The sequence below is a fragment of the Macaca nemestrina genome, chromosome 3, assembly GCF_043159975.1.
Source record: "Macaca nemestrina isolate mMacNem1 chromosome 3, mMacNem.hap1, whole genome shotgun sequence".
NCBI lineage: Eukaryota > Metazoa > Chordata > Mammalia > Primates > Cercopithecidae > Macaca > Macaca nemestrina.
The window spans coordinates 40,998,306-41,020,442 of record NC_092127.1 but is presented as its reverse complement, the minus strand read 5'-3'; the positions used below and the strand labels follow the sequence as shown (position 1 = coordinate 41,020,442).

At 37.0% G+C, this 22,137-nt stretch overlaps 1 long non-coding RNA gene and 1 pseudogene across 2 annotated transcripts in view; one reads left to right on the top strand and one right to left on the bottom strand.

Annotated features, from left to right (window-relative positions):
- Nucleotides 1-22,137, top strand: part of LOC105463450 (uncharacterized) — a 163,637-nt gene that overhangs the window by 82,612 nt on the left and 58,888 nt on the right. The window lies entirely within an intron of this gene.
- Nucleotides 10,430-10,734, bottom strand: LOC139362307 (ATP synthase subunit g, mitochondrial pseudogene; annotated as a pseudogene).

The following is a 22,137-nucleotide window of genomic DNA, read 5'->3' as shown; positions in this document are numbered from 1 at the left end:
ATGATCCACTATGTGCTAGGCATTTTACTGGGGACTTTTCATACATTTTCTAATTGAATTCCATAATCCTGATTCAAGGTATTGTCATTTTAATAAACACTAGAAAATATTCTATGCAGTGGAACAGGAGGGATCTGAATCCTGTTCAGTGCCACTAAGTTCTTTCTGTGGAAACATCTCGTATAATTCTATAGCTAATGAAGAATTTAATAAATACACAAATATTCCAATTTCATGTAAGCAACAACAGTACAGGTCTTTTTTCTGTTAGTTTTACCAATACCTTTGAAAATTCATAAATGATAAAGTTTACTGAAATAATTTTAGGAGATTATCCTGGGTTTTGAAAAACAAAATGTGCTAAACCTTACTTAAATTTACCATTCAAAAGCTTGATTGGTTCCTTATTGTTTGGGTCTCCTTTAGAATGGTTTAAAAACCCTCATAATGTAACTCAACTGAAAGGAAAAACTTACTTAATATCTTGTATGTAATATTGTGCTGGAATGGGTAAAACTGCCATGAAGTTCTTTATTTATATAAAGAATACAGTGGGGATATTATCAGATTATAAAAGGAAAGCATTTTCATAGAAATGCCCCTTCAATATTTTAAATTGGCAAACAGTCAATCCTATCACCCATATTTTGACGTTCAATTTTAGAGGACTTCATCTGCTGTACCCTAGAACTCTTTAGTGACGTTCCAAGGCCAGAGCCAAAGAGCATCTGCAGCTTATTCTGAGATAAGGGAGTTTTCAGATTATGGAATCTGACCAAAGTACATGGGATCAACCACTGTCCTTTAAGAAACGGTTGCCACTGTTTTGCTTCATATGTGAAGAAGGCATGAGTCAAGCTGAAGAATAAACTGGCAGCCCATTAGCCTCAGAAGCCACATCTTGTAGCCCAGAATATCTTTTAGAAAGCAAAAGTGAATTAAAAAAGAGAAAGAAATGTTCTTGGAGAGCAAGAAGTGGTCTTGGAGTGCAAGTTGTATGACCTGAGCAAGATTTATTGAGGCAATTGTGTCTGGGTTTTCAAAAGTACTGGATAATTTTATGATCACCATTAGCCACTTACAGCCTGGTCAGTGGAGATATGAGAGAAAGGTTATTTAAGGCTTCTGAATATGAGCTTCTTGCCCCTGGGAATTAGGATTGAGAGTCTTTTCCATGCACTGCTTTTTCCTATGTTATGCTATGCTATACTATTTTTTAAGAAGCAAAAAAGAAAAAAGTTAGATCTCTTCCTCTGAAATACCTTTTGTTGATCGCTCTAAGGGGCAGGACATTTGATTAGGTGGACTAGCTCCGGTATAGCAAATGCCACCCTACTTTAATGGAAGTTGTTTAGAAACATAGTGTTTTGGGATCACTACCTTAATGGTTATCTACAAATTTAACACTGCCAATCTCTTATCTCCCAGAGGGCATGGGCAAACTTTTAAATGACTCCGATTTTAGTGTTTGTGACACTGTGCATTAGATGTAAGCCTTTGCAGCAGACCTGAATCTTGAACACAGACTGAGATAAGAGATTTATTTGAAAGACAAGACTTGTTTCTCCAACTGCTGGGTGCTCATAAAACGTGGCAATCAGATAGAGCTGTGTGAGTTTTAAACAAGGAAGAGAAAGGAAGTATTCTTCCACACACTTTCGGATTTTTATCTATAAACGAACTTTCAAGGGAAAGCCTTATTGTCACGTAAGATACCCTATCTATGCACATTATTGAGGGAAATAGTGACGTTAATCTATAAGATTTTGTTTTTCATAAATGAGCCAGTTTTACCGTTTTAAGGGATTTGATTGATTTAGTGAGTCAAAATAGTCAAATTATTTGTGTAAATTTCCCATGTTGATATAGTATAGGGATTATATGGGTATGTACACGTCAGAAGGCATCCAGAAATTAAGCAGGAGGCCTTGTGTACAGTTTAATGTGGGCCTCATATAGAACAGAAAATGACATATTCAATTCAATCCCAAGATATCTATTGAGTCTTTATTTTGTGTCAGGCATTGCAGCTGTGACTATGGATTGGCTGTGGAGAAAAACAATTCTACCATTTAGAAAAGCATATTTACTGAATACAACATTGCTAGTGAGACAGATTGTACAAAACAGGTCAGGATTGTTTGACCTTAATTGCTATGTCAGCCTTCATTGCCTATTCTAAAGCATGCGGGATATTGGTGTGTTACAGCAAAGATCCAAGAGAACTGCATATTTTCAGGTTATTAATCAAAAAATAAAAAAAAAGATTTCATGAACATGTAAAATCTTCTTTGTTCTTTGGACACACACAAATTATTGTTGCTACATTTTTTTCTTTTCTTCTTCTTCTTTTTAAATAGGCAGTAGCTATAATTGATTCAGCACTACTTTACCAGAATAAGTAAAGGTCTATTTGCCTTGCATGATATTAAATTAAATCTGTCTCAGAGATAAACAACTTAAATTTTAATGCTTCACATTCAAGAGTGCGTCTGTGCCAATATTTAAATAACACAATACATCTATCTTTCAGACTTTGATTCAATGTTTTGGTCTTCTTTGGTTTTAGGCTTTTATTGAAAGCTTGAAATATATCTAATCTTTCTCTTTTCTGGAAAGGTAAGAGTATTGCTCCAAACTTTGCTCAATTAAAGAAATTGTGCAAATCTTACTTTGGATTCTCCTACTGAGTTATTTATTTGACTGGTTTAGAGCAAGACTTACTAGTTTGCCTTATGATTAACCTAAGATTGACCACAGCATCCAATATGTTCTTGTAAAGAAATTTGTTTCATGTCCTTCCTCATCTATTTGAATCACTCCCATTCCCCAGATAACTGAAGGTGAGGCATTCCTTATAGGATTTTTATATGAATATAGGTATTTCTTTTTCATTTTTCATACATCAGATGAGCCAGTGGAGTGTGACTAGAATACATTTTCCTTTTCAAGAAATTTTTTCTTCTTTATATTGGCAAATATTCCTGCTGTACTACCTCCTTCTTTATGGAAAGCATGTATGTGTACATATAGTTTGTATGATAGGTATAATACATATATATTTTATGGAGAGAGAGAGGAAAAGTATGTGTGTGTCTGTACATATAGACACACACACACACACACACACACAGAGAGAGAGAGAGAGAGAGAGAGAGAGAGAGAGAGATGATCCTTGACATAATGAGGTTACATCCCAATAAACTCATTGCAAATTGAAAATATCATAAGACAAAAATGCATCAAATACACCTAACCTACTGCACATCATAGCTTAGCATAACTTACCTTAAATATATAGTCAGAACACTTACATTAGCCTATAGTTAGGCAAAATCATGTAACATGATAATTTATTATTTCATAATAACATGTTGGACAGCTCACATAATTTTTTGAATATTATACTGCAAGTGGAAAACAACATGTTGTATGGTTACTTGAAGTATGATTTCTACTGAATGCCTATCACTTTCACGGCCATTTTAATGTTGAAAAATGGTTAAGTTGAACCATCATAAGTTTGGGAACCATCTGTACATATATGTGTGACACACTCATTTTGCCTCATGAGACGAGGGAGTGTAAAAAAAAAAAAAATTAGGAATCTACCATTATTTCTTCAATTCGGGTAATTTCTTTTTATTTATTTATTTATTTTGAGACAGAGTCTCGTTCTGTCGCCCAGGCTGGAGTGCAGTGGCCGGATCTCGGCTCACTGCAAGCTCCGCCTCCCAGGTTTACGCCATTCTCCTGCCTCAGCCTCCCGAGTAGCTGGGACTACAGGTGCCCGCCACCTCGCCCAGCTAGTTTTTTGTATTTTTTAGTAGAGACGGGGTTTCACCGTGTTTGCCAGGATGGTCTGGATCTCCTGACCTCGTGATCCGCCCATCTCGGCCTCCCAAAGTGCTGGAATTACAGGCTTGAGCTACTGCGCCCGGCTTTCTATTTGGGTAAATTTCTAAAGCCTAAGCATTTCTAAGCTTGGGCAAGTTTCTAAACCTTTAAGAACTGTAGTTTCCTTGTTCGCAAAATGGAGCTAATCGTATCTACCTATTTTGGGTTTCATGAAATTTAAATTGATGTGTAAAGCAAATAGATTATGACAAATTGTAGAAAAGTGTCAGCCTTTTCCTCCTTAATGTTAGTTATTGAGTATATTAGTAGGACAAAGCAAATTATTCTTTACTGTTTCCCATGAAGATCCACGAGAAATAGTAAATTATGTATTACATTTTTAATGTATAAAATTGTCAATCTGAAGAAATAGGATTTAGTACTATGAGATAATGATGGTATTGTTTCACATGTTTTCTCAGATGTAACCAAAGTACACTCATCTGAAATTTTATTAACCATTGAAACTACTCTCTAGTTTGACAAATTGTTTCAGTGAATGGAGTTGGTTTGGAACGTTGTATTTTTCCCCCTGAAAATATTATGTACAACCCAAATGTATATTTTTTACCATACAAACACCCAGTTCATAATTATGCTGGGAAGACTTCCTGATGAGTTTAAATACAACACAACCCTCAGATGTAGCAGTTCAAATTGTAATCTATTAAGCGTTTATAAATAGCGGGCATTTGTGGTGGATAGTCTCCAATGACGGTCACCTCAATCCCTCTCTTCCTGGTACATGTCTGCTGCTTTTCCCACCAAGAGATGGAGTCTCGTTTCCATCTCCTTGAATCTAGGCTGGCCTTGATGACTAGTGTGACTAATAAAATGGGGGAGAAATGATGCTGTGGAGCCTCCAAGGCTAGGTTATAAGAAGTTTCATAGCTTCTTTGTTGATCTTTTGGGATGTTTCCTCTCCGAATCCATCTGCTGAGCTGTGAGAAATCCACACATATGAAGAAAGCATGTGTACGAGCCCCTGTTGGCAGCCCCAGCTGAGCTCCCGTTGGCCACTATTATCTACTGCCAACCTTGGATGACCAGCTCAGTCAAGGCTGCCTGTGGCTATTGAACTGCAACCACATAAGAAACTCCAATCACAGAGATAATAATGAATTGTTGTTTTAAGCCACCAAGTGCTGGGATAGCTTATTATATACAATAGAACAGCCTTATAAGCAAATTACATGATGACCTATACAAACACGTTCACATAAAGACGCAGTATGTGTTATATGAAACCTCAAAATATTAAACAGTTTATGCCCTTAATAGACCCAAATTCTGTTTTTCATTTCAATGGGATCAAGTTTCAAAATCATAGTGAATGTATGGTGTTAGACTTGAGGGAAAGAATTGAAATACAGCATTTTGGAACTCTAACCTGCATATACATTCATCCATTGATTATGTATATATGCAAAGCAATATACTAGGTGCTGCAGGGGATAAAGGGATGAATCAGAAAGCTCTACTAATATTAGCATTTTGGAAGCCCCTCCCTTTTCTCCCTGATGACAATAAAACACAGCATTCAGATTTCCTGCTGAGTTTTCATTTATTCATTTCCATATTTTTGACCATTTTTTCATGTTATTAGTTTCTTTGAGTGTTTGAAAGTGTAAAAAGCAAAAGATTGAAGAAAAAGTGGCTAAATACACAATAACACAGTAACCTTAAAACAAATAAACTAGTAAGCAATCTAGAATTTTGATGAAGATTTGTATGTTGTATGTTTTTCCTCAAAAACATATTTTTTACACCTCATAATCTTGCTGTTCTTTCAGCGAGATTTATATTCATGATCTGGTATAAATGACAGGATGGATCATAGATTATTTTGTAACTCAGATGCTTTAGATGTTATAAACCAACTGCTTATTGCTTTCAAATATTGTCACTTTTCTAAGAGCCTGAACTCTGATGGGAGAGAAGATGGACTCTACTTCTGACTCTGACAATTATTATCTTTTCACCTTGGGTAATTTGGAAAACTCACTAAGCCTAAGTTTCATTATCTGTAAGTAGAATGTAAGGATGATATTGGTATCCAAATACTATTGTGAATATTTGTTGTAATGATGCATGTAAAGTACTTGCAGGGGTTCTAGCACATAGTGAGAGACATTATTTTTTCTGAGGTCATGGTCATGTGTGATTACATTTTTTTAGAACAGAAAAAGAAATGGTGATGTTAAGAGTTCTGTGCAATTTTATTTAGGTTCCATGGTGAATCACTGTGGGCAATTGAAGAATTATTTGGACCTATTTACTTCTTACAAATGGTTTTAAAATTTAAAACAATCTTTTCAAAAGCAGCACAAGCATTCTTAAAATACAATTCCATGCAGATAGACCACTTGTCTGGTTAAAGCGGGGATGGGAAACAGTCTTCCTTTGCACAGTGGTTATCTTATGACAAAACTCTAATGGCTTAGTGAAGTCCAGTTTAAAAACTACTACATGGGCCGGGCGTGGTGGCTCTTGCTTGTAATCCCACTGCTTTGGGAGGCTGAGGTGAGTGGATCAACTGAGCTTAGAAGTTCGAGACCAGCCTGGGCCATATGGTGAAACCCTTTCTCTACAAAAAATACAGAACTTAGCCTGCCATGGTGGGGTGCATCTGTAGTCCCAGCTACTTGGGAGGTTGAGGTGGGAGGATCACTTGAGCTGAAGAGGTCGAGGCTACAGTGAGCAGAGATGACACCACTGCACTCCAGCCTGGGCAACAGAGTGAGACTCTGTCTCAAAAAAAAAAAAAAAAAAAAAGTAATGTATCAATATTGGCTCTTCAATTTTATCAAATATACCATGCTACTGTTAATAATGCAAAATGTTAATAGTAGGGGAAACTGCGGAGGTTGCAGTGGACTGAGATGGTGCCATTGCACTCCAGCCTGGGTGACAGAGTGTGACTCTATCTCAAAAAACAAAAACAAACCAACCAAACTACTACACTAGGCTATTATTTATATGTTTGTAGCTCTATTTCTTTCTAGTCCTGCTTTGTCATGTGTTTTTAGCACTTTGAACCATGTATTAGTTTAAATGTCCTCTGCCATTCCTTGCCTCCCTATCAGTGTTTATGCTACTGTCTCTACCTGCATAATCCTAACCTGTGCTTTTGCTTTTCAGCTGTAAACCTCATCACACCAGCTTGGGACTGAAAGGATGTCAGGGGAACATGTTTTAAGAAAACAACCTTAAAATGTATTAGCTTCCTATTACAAACCTTTTATCCCAATTAAAAAATGGAATCAAACATGTTTCACCTCAATTGCTCAAGCAGCCTGAGCTACATGATCATTGCATAGTTTTAAGTTGTATAATTTGGGGTCTCTCCAAATACATTCTAGGGAAGTTGGTAAAGGCACTACCAGCTGGTGAACACAGATGCTATTTCATTAACATATTTAGCCAAATCTTGATGAATCCTGATTTATATTTGCTTAAACCAGGAAGTCTAATCTTCTTAAGTTCATTTTCCCAGACTTTCAGAAATCCCCAGTGATGTTTACACATTCATGAAATTTGCCTAGTTATAGGTCTTACTTCAGTAAGTCCAGTCCAAACCACACAGACCTTAGAGTTGTTCCCTAATTCTTATGCTCCACCCTCAGGCTTGACCACTGCTGTCACTAATGAGGCCAGACATCCTTTATATTTGACTTGGGTAGCTTGAACCCTGCTTCTGCACCTGTAAAGTATAAATGAGAATGTGCCATGTGTACTTGGTTAGAGAGAGGAGATGACAGTTTGCTTTAACAAGTAAGTGCTAGAGTAGTGGTAAAAGCTCTTTTAATTAAAAAAAAATCAAGTTATAAGAATAAAATAGGCACCACATTACCTGACTTCAAATTATACTACAAGGCCATAGTAACTGAAACAGCATGGTACTGATACAAAAAGAGACACAGAGACCAATGAAACAGAATGGAAAATCCAGAAACAAAGCTACATGATTACAGCTAACTGATCTTCAACAAAGCTAACAAGAACTTACACTGGGGACAGTCTCTTCAATAATTGGTTCTAGGAAAGCTGGATATTCCTATGCAGAAGAATGAAACTAGACTCTTACCTACCTCTCACTCTATATAAAAATAAACTCAAAATGAATCCAAAACCTAGGTAAGACCTGAAACTATAAAACGACTAGAAAAAAACATAGGGGAAATGATTTAGTATGTTGGTCTAGGAAAATATTTTCTGACTAAGACCTCAAAAGCACAGGCAACAAATGCAAAAATAAACAAATGAGGTTATATTAAGTGAAAAATCTTCTGCACAGCAAAGGAAATAATCAACAAAGTGGAAAGCCAACCTAAAGAATGGGATAAAATATTAGTAAAGTATTAATCTGAGAAGGGATTCATATCCAGAATGTACAAGAAACTCAAACATCTCAACAGCAAAAAAACAAATAAGAAACCAAACAATCCAACTAAGTAATGGGCAAATGATCCAAAGAGACAGTTCTGGTAAATATATGAAAAACATGCTGTTATTTTCAACTTTTCTGTTATGTTGTATCTCTTTTATTTATATATGCTTTAAGTTCTAGGGTACATTTGCACAACGTGCAGGTTTGTTACCTGTATATGCATGTGCCATGTTGGTTGCTGCACCCATTAATGCATCATTTACATTAGGTATATCTCCTAATGCTATCCTTCCCCCTTCCCCTCACCCCACGACATGCCCCAGTATGTGTTCTTCACCCTGTGTCCAAGTGTTCTCATTGTTCATTTCCCACCTATGAGTGAGAACATGCGGTGTTTGGTTTTCTGTCCTTGTGATAGTTTGCTCAGAATGATGGTTTCAGCTTCATCCATGTCCCTACAAAGGACAGGAACTCATCCTTTTTTATGGCTGCATAGTATTCCATGGTGTATATGTGCCACATTTTCTTAATCCACTCTATCATTGATGAACATTTGAGTTGATTCCAAGTCTTTGCTCTTGTGAATAGTGCCGCAATAAACATACATGTGCGTGTGTCTTTGTAACGGCATGATTTATAATCCTTTGGGTATATACCCAGTAGTGGGATGGCTGGGTCAAATGGTATTTCTGGTTCTAGATCATTGAGGAATTGCCACACTGTCTTCCACAATGGTTGAACTAGTTTACAGTCCCACTAACAGTGTAAAAGTGTTCCTATTTCTCCACATCCTCTCCAGCATCTCTTGTTTCCTGACTTTTGTAACTGGTGTGAGATGGTATCTCACTGTGATTTTGATTTGCATTTCTCTGATTGCCAGTGATTATGAGTATTTTTTCATGTGTCTGTTGGCTGCATAAATGTCTCAAAAAGTGGGCAAAGGATGTATCTCTTATAACTAATAAATTGTTGGAATTTCAAAAATATATCATAATTATTTTGTTTTTTAAATAGAACATTTAGTGCATATAGATGATGAAATTACCAGTGTTTCAAATTGTTCTGTCTTTTTTCTCCTTTCTTGCCTTTTTAGGAGTATTTCTGATTATTTCATTATTCCCTTTTAGTACTTTGAAAGTTGGACGTTATGTTTCCTTTCTTTTAGTCACTTTCGTAGAAATTATAATGTGAATAATTAACACATCAGAAGTTAATTGTCAAAAGATACCTTTACCTCTTTCCCAAGCAATACAAGTCTTAAAATGCCTTAATTCCACTACTTTTCTCTTGATTTATGTTATTTTGCTATACATCTTAATTTTATTTTATCCTCAATAATGCATTATGATTATTATTGGCTTTATATAGTAAAAATTCATTTATGTTTACTCAAATATTTCCTAATTTCTTTGCTGTTTTATTTTTTCTTGCTTTTCTGACATTCCACTGGGATCACTTTCATTTTTTCTGAAGAATATGATCTAAAATTTTATTAGTAAAGATCTGCTACTGGTAAACTCTCTTAATTTTTGCTTGCAAAAAAATGCCATTATTTCCCCCTTTTGAAAAAATAAATTTTCTTTGGATATAGAATTCTACATTGAAAGTCAATTTTTTCAGCCCATTAAAAGTATCATTCCATTATCTTTTGGTTTCACTAATGTTCTTGAGAAGTTAGCTATCAGTCTAACTATTGATCTTTTGAAAGTAATCTTTTGTTTTTCTCTGGCTTCTTTAATATCTTCTCTTTGTCTTTGGTGTTGTCCTTGTTTACTATAATGTGCCATTTCTCCTGGGTAGGGATGTATTAGGCTTCTTTAATCTAAAGATTGATGTCTCTTATCACTTCTAGAATATTTTTCGTGATTATCTTCCCAAATATTGTCTCTGCCTCATTCTCTCTTACCTCTCCTTCTGGGGCTCTGATAAAAAATTTGTTATACATGCTAACTCTAATTCTGTCCTTAATTTCTCTTAACTTTCTTTTGTCTACACCCAACCCCCATTTATTTATTTCTTTATGTTGCATAAGGGAGTTTCATTTTTTTTTAACACATTTTAATCAGATAGCAATCTTATCACACATGGTCCAAGAACACTCAAATAATAAATCAAATATAATTAAATATTAAAGTTTGGTCTTTAAACATTGTAGCCGGTGATGCCACACTTGCCTCTGATCTCTCCAATATAAAAGCACATCCACACCTCAGAGGCCACCAAACCGTTCAGCACGGCTTCCTTAACTGAGCTGTTTGAAACTAACAATTTGGGCACTACTATTTTTTAAAGCTCTGAATAGTTCTAGGGATATTAGCAGGGTGGGGAGGAACCATCTCAACCTTGGTGTCATACCAAAATGTGGCCAATCAAGGTTTTAAATAAGTCACAGCAGCATTCATCAGTGTTGAGGTCTTCACTACAAAGTTGTAGACAAATTGGGCCATCATTCTAAGATGAAATGTTTGTCACCCCAAATGACCAGCTGAATCAGTTTCTTCTAATCTATTTTACACTGCTTAATTTTCTCCTCAGCTGTGTTTAATCTGCTCATGAACACATCAACTGATTTTTAAAATGTAAATAGAAATATTTTTTAAAATTCCAGAATATCGACTTTTATCCTTTCTCAGATTTGCTGGGTTACTTTATATAACTCCTCATAGATATATTAATTCTCCTCTTTAATAAGTATTTTATAATATATACCTAATGATTCTAATCTGTTTTGTCTCAATCTGTTTTGGCTTTTGTTCTTCTAATGGGGCCTTGTGTCAGTGGGTACATAGTTTTAATTCTGAGTTGCTCATTTTTTGGGGGAAATTATTTGTAGGAATACTTTGAGTCCTGGGATAAAAATGAAAATAAAGATAAAATCCAGAGATGACTATTGTTTGTTTCTGTCAAATATCTGAAGGAGCTGTGCCTAGGATCACTGTAAACTAAATTTACAGTCTAAGGTCTTTCAGACCACACAGGTCATATGAATTAGAGCTATAAATCTATACCAAGGTTGGCTTATGATTAAAACTTTTCAGGGAAGATTTATCCCTTTTGCTCTCTTTGGTATCAAGACATGTTTCCTTATAGCCCCTTATAGGTAGGGAAAATAGAAGGTGGGATGAGCTTACTTCTGATTCACTTTCACTGAGTGTGTAGCCACTTGGGGTCTCAAATTATTGGTTGGGAAGTACCTCTTATAGGCTTCCTAACCTGGGTTAACTCCGCTTTATTTTTAATCCAGCTGAGTCCATGAGGCTGTGAAAATGAAAATCAAGTTTATTGCTTCAGAAACTATGTCTATGACAAAAGCAGCTTTAGTTCTTTGTTTACTATTTAGATTCTGTTTTCCACTTAGTTTTGATTGCTAATACTTCACTTTTTTATATCATACATATTTTTAACATGACATTTTATATTTAACCCAGTATTTTTAGTTTTTTTCAAAAGGTTAATCAATCCAACCAAATTCCTAGCCACTATAATATCTGAAATAGAAATCTCCATTTCTTTCTATACTGGTAGTGAATCACTTAATCATATGCAGACTTGTCACATCTCCTGCTTTGTTATTAATAGTTATTGGATTGTATGACATTTTATGTGTATATGCCATCATTCCAATTGCATTGTAAACTGCCCAAAACAAGTTCGTTATGACCTGCATGGCACCTAAACAGTGTTGTTAACATCACTGTTGTCCAGCATATGTTGGCTGATTGAAAAATGGGTTACTATTTCTTCAAGGAGTATTCTGCTTTTTATTTATTAATATAGCACCAGTGACCCACTGGCAGTAAGTCATGCTCTTTAAGTTGTTTTCTACATCCGTGCTGATCTGTCTCTACTCCTAGATGCCATTTGTCACCAGGGGATTACATTCGTGAAAGAGAAGAGATTAGTAAATGTGAGTGTTACTTGTGAGTGTTTGTGAGATAGTTGTGGCAGAGATGGCTAGTTTTCTTTTTTTTTATTATTATACTTTAAGTTCTAGGGTACATGTGCACAATGTGCAGGTTTGTTACATATGTATACATGTGCCATGTTGGTGTGCTGCACCCATTAACTCGTCATTTACATTATGTATGTCTCCTAATGCTATCCCTCCCCATAGCCCCTCCCCACAATAGAACCTGGTGTGTGATGTTCCCCTTCCTGTGTCCAAGCGATCTCATTGTTCAATTCCCACCTATGAGTGAGAACATGCGGTATTTGGTTTTCTGTTCTTGCGATAGTTTGCTGAGAATGATAGTTTCCAGCTGCATCCATGTCCCTACAAAGGACATAAACTCATCCTTTTTTATGGCTGCATAGTATTCCATGGTGTATATGTGCCACATTTTCTTAATCCAGTCTGTCACTGATGGACATTTGGGTTGATTCTAAGTCTTTGCTATTGTGAATAGTGCTGCAATAAACATAGCTGTGCATGTGTCTTTATAGCAGTATGCTTATAATCCTTTGGGTATATCCCTAGTAATGGGATGTCTGGGTCAAATGGTATTTCTAGTTCTAGATCCTTGAGGAATCTCCACACTGTTTTCCACAATGGTTGAACTAGATTACAGTCCCACCAAGAGTGTAAAAGTGATCCTGTTTCTCTACATTTTCTCCAGCACCTGTTGTTTCCTGATTTTTTAATGATTGCCATTCTAACTGGTGTGTTCTTCCATTTGTTTGTGTCCTCTTTTATTTCACTGAGCAGTGGTTTGTAGTTCTCCTTGAAGAGGTCCTTTACATCCCTTGTAAGTTGGATTCCTAGGTATTTTATTCTCTTTGAAGCTATTGTGAATGGGAGTTCATTCATGATTTGGCTCTCTGTTTGTCTGTTACTGGTGTATAGGAATGCTTGTGATTTTTGCACATTGATTTTGTATCCTGAGACTTTGCTGAAGTTGCTTATCAGCTTAAGGAGATTTTGGGCTGAGATGATGGGGTTTTCTAAATATACAATCATGTCATCTGCAAACAGGGACAATTTGACTTCTTCTTTTCCTAACTGAATACCCTTGATTTCTTTCTCTTGCCTGATTGCCCTGGCCAGAACTTCCAACACTATGTTGAATAGGAGTGGTGAGAGAGGGCATCCCTGTCTTGTGCCAGTTTTCAAAGGGAATGCTTCCAGTTTTTGCCCATTCAGTATGATATTGGCTGTGGGTTTGTCATAAATAGCTCTTATTATTTTGAGATACATTCCATCAATACCGAATTTATTGAGAGTTTTTAGCATGAAGGGCTGTTGAATTTTGTCAAAGCTCCTCCTTGTACCTCTGGTAGAATTCAGCTGTGAATCCGTATGGTCCTGGACTTTTTTTGGTTGGTAGGCCATTATTTATTGCCTCAATTTCAGAGCCTGCTATTGGTCTATCCAGGGATTCAAATTCTTCCTGGTTTAGTCTTGGGAGAGTGTAAGTGTCCAGAAAATTATGCATTTCTTCGAGGTTTTCTAGTTTATTTGCGTAGAGGTGTTTATAGTATTCTCTGATGGTGGTTTGTATTTCTGTGGGGTCGGTGGTGATATCCCCTTTATCATTTTTTATTGCATACATTTGATTTTTCTCTCTTTTCTTCTTTATTAGTCTTGCTAGCAGTCTATTTTGTTGATGTTTTCAAAAAACCAGCTCCTGGATTTATTGATTATTTGGAGGGTTTTTTTGTGTCTCCATCTCCTTCAGTTCTGCTCTGATCTTAGTTATTTCTTGTCTTCTGCTAGATTTTGAATGTGTTTGCACTTGCTTCTCTAGTTCTTTCAATTATGATGTTAGGGGGTCAATTTTAGATCTTTCCTGCTTTCTCTTGTGGGCATTTAGTGCTATAAATTTTCCTCTACACACTGCTTTAAATGTGTCCCAGAGATGCTGGTATGTTGCATATTTGTTCTCATTGGTTTTTTACCTAGTAATCATTCAGGAGCAGGTTGTTCCGTTTCCATGTAATTGAGCGGTTTTGATTGAGTTTCTTAGTCCTGAGTTGTAGTTTGATTGCACTGTGGTCTGAGAGACAGTTTGTTATAATTTCTGTTCTTTTACATTTGCTGAGGAGTGCTTTACTTCCAACTATGTGGTCAGTTTTGGAATAAGTGCGATATGGTGCTGAGAAGAATGTATATTCTGTTGATTTGGGGTGGAGAGTTCTGTAGATGTCTATTATGTCCTCTTGGTGCAGAGTTGAGTTCAATTCCTGGATATCCCTGTTAACTTTCTGTCTTGTTGATCTGTCTAATGTTGACAGTGGGGTGTTAAAGTCTCCCATTATTATTGTATGGGAGTCTAAGTCTCTTTGTAAGTCTCTAAGGACATGCTTTACGAATCAGGGTGCTCCTGTATTGGGTGCATATATATTTAGGAGAGTTAGCTCTTCCTGATGAATTGATCCCTTTGCCATTATGTAATGGCCTTCTTCGTCTCTTTTGATCTTTGATGGTTTAAATTCTGTTTTATCAGAGACTAGTATTGCAACCCCTGCTTTTTTTGTTTTCCATTTGCTTGGTAGATCTTTCTCCATCCCTTTGTTTTGAGCCTGTGTGTGTCTCTGCATGTGAGATGGCGCTCCTGAATACAGCAAACTGATGTATCCAATTTGCCAGTCTGTGTCTTTTAATTGGACCATTTAGTCCATTTACATTTAAGGTTAATATTGTTATGTGTGAACTCGATCTTGTCATTATGATATTAGCTGGTTATTTTACCCGTTAGTTGATGCCGTTTCTTCCTAGCATTGATGGACTAGATTTTGGCATATTTTTGCAATGCTGATACCAGTTGTTCCTTTCCATGTTTAGTGCTTCCTTCAGGATCTCTTGTAGGACAGACCTGGTGGTGACAAAATCTCTCAGCATTTGCTTATCTGTAAAGGATTTTATTTCTCCTTCACTTATGAAACTTAATTTGGCTGTATATGAAATTCTGGTTTGAAAATTCTTTTCTTTAAGAATGTTGACTATTGGCCCCCACTCTCTTCTGGCTTGTAGAGTTGCTACTGAGAGATCTGTTCTTACTCTGATGGGCTTCCCTTTGTGGGTAACCCGACCTTTCTCTCTGACTGCTCTTAACATTTTTTCCTTCATTTCAACTTTGGTGAATCTGACAATTATGTGTCTTGGAGTTGCTCTTCTCAAGGAGTATCTTTGTGGCATTGTCTGTATTTCCTGAATTTGAATGTTGGCCTGCCTTGCTAGGTTGGGGAAGTTCTCCTGGACGATGTCCTGCAGAGTGTTTTCCAACTTGGTTCCATTTTCTCCCTCACTTTCAGGCACACCAATCAGATGTAGATTTGGTCTTTTCACATAATCCCAAATTTCTTGGAGGCTTTTTTCATTTCTTTTTACTCTTTTTTCTCTACATTTCTCTTCTCGTTTCATTTCATTCATTTGATCTTCAATCACTGATAATCTTTCTTCCAGTTGATCGAGTCGGTTACTGAAACTTGTGCATTTGTCACATAGTTCTCGTGTTATGGTTTTCATCTCTATCAGTTGTTTTAAGGTCTTCTCTGCATTGATTATTGTAGTTATCCATTCCTCCATTCTTTTTTCAAGGTTTTTAATTTCTTTCCGCTGGGTACGTCATTCCTCCTTTAGCTCTGAGAAGTTTGATCGACTAAAGCTGTCTTCTCTCCACTCATCAAAGTCATTCTCCGTCCAGCTTTGTTCCGTTGCTGGTGATGAGCCGCGTTTCTTTGGAGGGGGAGATGCGCTCTGATTTTTTGTATTTCCAGCTTTTCTGCACTGCTTTTTCCCCATCTTTGTGTTTTTTTCTGCCTTTGGTCTTTGATGATGGTGACATACTGATGGCATTTTGGTGTGGGTGTCCTTTCTGTTTGTTAGTTTTCCTTCTAACAGTCAGGACCCTCAGCTGCAGGTCTGTTGGAGTTTGCTTGAGGTTCACTCCATACCCTGTTTGCCTAGGTATCAGCAGCAGAGGCTGCAGAAGATAGAATATTGCTGAACAGCAAGTGTTGCTGTCTGCCTCTTCCTCTGGAAGCTTCGTCTCAGGGTATACCCAGCCATGTGAGGTATGATGTGTTGGTCTGCACCTAGTGGGGATGTCTCCCAGTTATGCTACTCAGGGGTCAGGGACTCACTTGAGCAGGCAGTCTGTCCGTTCTCAGATCTCAAACTCCGTGCTGGGAGAACCACTGCTCTCTTCAAAGCTGTCAGACAGGGACTTTTACATCTGCAGAGGTTTCTGCTGCTTTTTGTTTGACTCTACCCTGTCCCCAGAGGTGGATGGAGTCTACAGAGTCAGGCAGGCCTCCTTGAGCTGTGGTGGGCTGCACCCAATTCCAGCTTCCTGGTGGCTTTGTTTATCTACTTAAGCCTCAGCCATGGCGGGCACCCCTCCCCTAACTGCTGTGCTAGCAATGAGTGAGGCTCCCTGGGCGTGGGATCCTCCGGGCCAGGTGTGGGATATAATCTGGTGTGCCATTTGCTAAGACCCTTGGTAAAGCGTAGTATTAGAGTGGGAGTTACCCGATTTTCCAGGTGTTGTGTTTCTCAATTTCCCTTGGCTAGGAAAAGGAATTCCCTTCCCCCTTGCACTTCCCAGGTGAGGCGATGCCTCGCCCTGCTTCAGCTCTCACTGGTTGGGCTGCACCCACGGACTAGCATCAACTGTCCGACATGCCCCAGTGAGATGAACCCAGTACCTCAGTTGAAAATGCAGAAATCACCTGTCTTCTGTGTTGCTCATGCTGGGAGCCAGAGGCTGCAGCTGTTCCTATTCAGCCATCTTGGGTGCCACCCCCGAGATGGCTAGTTTTCTGCCAAAATCTGTTTTATTTTTCTTCCAATACAATAGGGTTTTTAGCTAGATATCCAACTTCCTAGAAAAATAAAAATATACTGGCCAGCTTCCTTTGTAGTGAAGTATTAAATGTAGCTATATTCTGGTCAATGGAATGTAAGTGGAATTATCCTGTGACAGCTTCCAGGATCCTTCAATGTGAGTCAATTGGTAGGTACCCATGAATGCTTCTTTCCCTTTTCCTCTAACTGGCTGCACAGCATATATGTAAGGCTGCAATTCCATTGCAGTCCATGAGTGAGGACAGAATCCATAGGATACCAGAGCAGAAAGTTGGATGGAGCCTGGGTCCCCAAGGGCTTTGTGAAAAAAGGCTGCTCTACTGTCTTTCTGGATTGTTTACCTCTAAAATTGTGCCTGAAAGACAAACTTCTAGCATGTTTAAGCCACTGTTATTTTGGGTTTCTGATAGTTACATCTGCACATTATTCTAACAAATCTAGGGAGTAAACAGTAAATCCCAGAAATTATGGAGCCAGGAAGTTTTTTTATAAATATCTAGGATCCATGACATAGCATTTAGCCACACTTAATTTAGAGATTGTATCAATCCTTAGAAAGGTAGGATTGCATGAATAGGATAAGCTAACTGTGTAATATGTTTTATACGTTTAAATGAAATGTATAGTAATGTTACTGTTTTCAGTACATACTTTGAGTACCATTATTCTGTAATTTTAAAATTATCTTTTTAACATATCCACATTAAATGCCTTCTCTGTATTATTATTGATAATTCTATGGAGTAGATTAAACCACAAAGCAAGTATTCTCAGTCTTGGTGAATTTCATGTCATAATGCAGTGAATGGCTCAGGAATCACGAGACGTTTTTTAAAACATAACGTGACTAGGTATTTGTGATTTATATTCATGCATATAAACTTTCCCACTAAAACAAAATAAGCTGACTAGAGCCATTTCTACAATTTTGATTTTTTGTTACACCATTGAAATATTAATATGATTCTCATTTCAGCAACTTTGATTAATTTTATAAAAATAAGAAGGGAAATATAAAGATGTTACAAAATCTTTCAGAAACAGATAACTGCCATGTAATATAGGTATTCTGAGACTTAGAACTGATTCACTCTTCAACTCATTCTGTAGGATGGCAAAATGTTGCTATTGCTTTCAAAAGAAGATAGCCTGCAAATGATAACTAAAGGCAATTTTCACTTATAGACAGATACCAAAGTGTTAAATAAAATAATAGCAAATTGAAATGGCAGTATATAAGTCATCATACATCATGACCAAGTGAGTTTTCTTTTAGGTTTGCAAGTATGGTTCAATATTAGGTGATAATGGTTTGGCTCTGTGTCCCCACCCAAATCTCATGTTGAATTATGAACTTCAGTGTTGAAGGAGGAGCCTGATGGGAGACAGTTGGGTCATGGGGGCAGATTTTCACCTTCCCCCTTGCTATTCTCCTGATAGTGGGCAAGTTCTCACCAGATTTGATTGTTTAAAAGTCTGTAGCACTTCCGCCTTATCTCTGTCTCTCCTGCTCTGCCATGTGGAGATATGTTTGCTTTCCCTTTGCCTTCCACCGTGATTGTAAGTTTCCTGAAGCCTCTCAGCTGTGTTTCCTATACAACCTGAGAAATGTGAGTCAAGTAAACCTCCTGTCTTCATAAATTACTCAGGTAGTTCTTCATAGCAGTGTGAGAACAGACTGATACATTAGGAAAGCTACAAAGCTGGGTACAGTGGCTCACATCTGTAATTCCAGTGCTTTGGGAAGCTGAAGTAGGAGGATTTACTTGAGCCCAGGAGTTTGAAAAGCTACTAGGGTAATGCATTTTACTATTTTTTTTTTTTTTAAGGGGGGACGTTTTGCTCTGTCTTCCAGGCTGGAGTGCAGTGGCACAATCATGGCTCATTGCAACCTTGACCTCCTAGGATCAAGCAATCCTCCCAAATCAGCCTCTCAAGTAACTAGGGTTAGAAGCACGTGCCACCACACCTGGCTATTTTTTAAAATTTTTTTGTAGAGATGGGGTCTCACTATTTTGCTTAGGCTGGTTTTAACTCCTGGACTCAAGCAATCCTCCCACCTCAACCTCCCAAAGTGCTGGGATTACAGATGTGAGCCATGTAATTCCAGCACTCTGGAATTCCAAAGCACTTTGGAGTTCCAGAGTGCTGGAATTACCCAGCCTATTTTACTAATAAATTTAAAGGGTGAGGGGATGATAACTCAATAGATACTAAAAAGTCTCTAATCCTAATACAATTTCCTAGAAAGATAGAAATAAAGAGAAAATCCCTTAACTGGAGCGTATTTATGAAAGATCTTAAGCATGGATTATACTTAAAGTTAAAACATTAGAAATATATAGCTAAGCACAAGACAAAAATACTCACTATAGCTGGTAATAGTCTACATTGGAGAGAAGTGTTGCTCAATTCAATAAATTTAAAAAATAAATTATATAAAGTATATATTTTATAATATTGTTTGTATTATACAATGTGTAATAATGTACATATTTCTTTTTCTTTTTTTTTTTTTTTGGGTGACAGAGTCTTGCTCTGTCACCCAAGCTGGAGTACAGTGGCGCCATCTTGGCTCACTGCAGCCTCCGCCACCTGAGTTCAAGCAATTCTCCTGCCTTGGCCACCTGAGTAGCTGGGACTACAGGTGCATGCCACCATGCCCGGCTAATTTTTTTGTATTTTTAGTAGAGACAGGCGTTCACCATGTTGGCCAAGCTAGTCTCAAACTCTTGACCTCGGGTGATCTGCCCACCTTGGCCTTCCAAAGTGCTGGGATTCCACGCAAAGTGCTGGGATTACAGGCATGAGCCACTGTGCCCAGCCACATGTTTCTATTACTTATATAAGAAATAGAAATATTATGTAAATATATATATTAAATAGCAATATATATTACTTATAGATTTATATGTTATATATATAATGTGAATATACATGTATAATATATAATATCTTTGATGCAAAAAGAAAAGAATAGAGCAATGGGACTCTAATGGAATCTAGAAATATATTCATGATTATATGAAACTTTAAAATATAATAAAGGTGGCATTCCAGTTTACTTGAGGAATGACTTCCTCAACAAGGCAGAACTCCTGGAATTCAAGAAGGAAAAAACCTGAGGGATTTGACTCTAAAAACCTCAATGAGGCAAACAAACAAAAAAACTAGTTATTGATAAAAGAGAAATTTAAAAGACAAGCAGTAAAATAGAATGAATACGTATATGTGTGTAAAAAAAAGAATTATCCTAATATCCAAAACCATCTCCATGTTAACAATAAAATTAAACTAATAAAGAGAAGGGCAAAGAATATGAAACACAAATCAAGGCACACACTTTTGAAATGATTTTAACTCTGTTATGAATACTGGGGAAATAAAATGAATAAAAATGTTTTATCCCATAATTTTAAAAAAATGAAAAAAATTAATAGTATACAGGTTTGGTGAAACTGAGGAAATGGTAACTCTGAATATACTGTTTGTAGGAATACACATTGGTTAAGACTCTGGTTAATCTATCAGATTTTTAAAATGAGTTTAATTCTTGAACCAAATTTCAACTTCTATGCACATGAGTGTTGACTTATGTACTGGTGTAACCAAGTGCCCAATTTTTAAAGTTTAATCCTTTTTCCTTTTTTTCTTTGTGTTCACTTAACCACTGGGTGCCTCCTCACATTGGTAGCATATTTGATTGTTTGTTTGCTTAAAAGTTCCAGAGGTTAAATCTTGAAACAATGCAAGCACCTGTGGAAATCTCCCACATGAGGAGATTGCTTCAAGGCTACAGTTAATTTACAACCCAGCTGAGCCTAGGGTGATGCCAGCCCATTCACCAGATGGGGCAATAACTCAAGACAAGTCATCAAACCAAGTCACAACATAAACCTGCACTGCCTTGTCCCCTGCATATCCTCCCCTTCTCAAACTTTCCCTTTTCAAAATTCTTGCACTGAACTTGGAAATTTAAAGTGGTTCCATGAAGGCAAGGGTCTGGACCATTTTCCCCATTGCTTGGTTTGGTTCATAATAAAGTTAATTCTCCTTCTATGAATTGCTAATTGCTAATTGGTTGTCAAGCGGTGAGCAGCTGAACCTGCATTTGGTAACGCTGGGATATTCAGTGCAAGAGAACTTGTAATCGAGAGTAATTGAGACTGCCTAAACGTAGATCAATAATAAAATGATTAAGTGGAAGTTTTATTTATTTATTTATTTTAGAGACAAGGTCTCACTCTGTTTACCAGGCTAGAGTACAGTGGCCCAATCATAGCTCACTACGGCTTCAGTCTCCTGGGCTCAAGGAATCTTCTCGCCTCAGCCTTCTGAGGTGCCAGGACTACAGATGTGCCCCCCTATATCCAGCTATTTTTTTAAAAAATTCATAGAGATGGGGTATTGCTATGTTGCCCAGGCTAGTGTCAAACTCCAAGCCTTAAGAACTCAGCTCCTCCCACCTCAGCCCCCACAAAGTGCTGGTATTACAGGTGTGAGCCACCCCATCCAGCAAATGCAAACTTTACATGTTAGATATTCTGCTGCAGTTAGAAAGAATTAGGAAATATTTATACAGCATATTACTAAGTGAGAATAAAATAATACTTCAGAAGAATATTCATAGCATAATTTTATTTATAAAAATCTTTTAAAAAATCTTTATAAAAAATCATACATATTTCTGTGTGTAAATGTATACACTAAAGCACGAACAAAATTTCCATTAATTACCATTTGGGGAAGTTCTGTGAAAGCGGCGGAGTGAGAGGAGGGCAACACAGAAGCTGAAATGTGGTATTTACTTTGTAACCTATATAGTTCTGTATTATTTGAATTTTTTAAAAAACCTATAGCCTATACAATTTTTAAAATAATTACAAACATTCAGTACTGACCTTCTCTCTAGGGGTATTCCTGCACAAAATATTCTATTTGTTCATGAATGATTCATATAGCATTCAATGTAGTCATTTTAAAGAAAGCTTGATTGCTTATTAGGAATTAAATATACATATCAAATAGTTTTGCAGAAATAAAA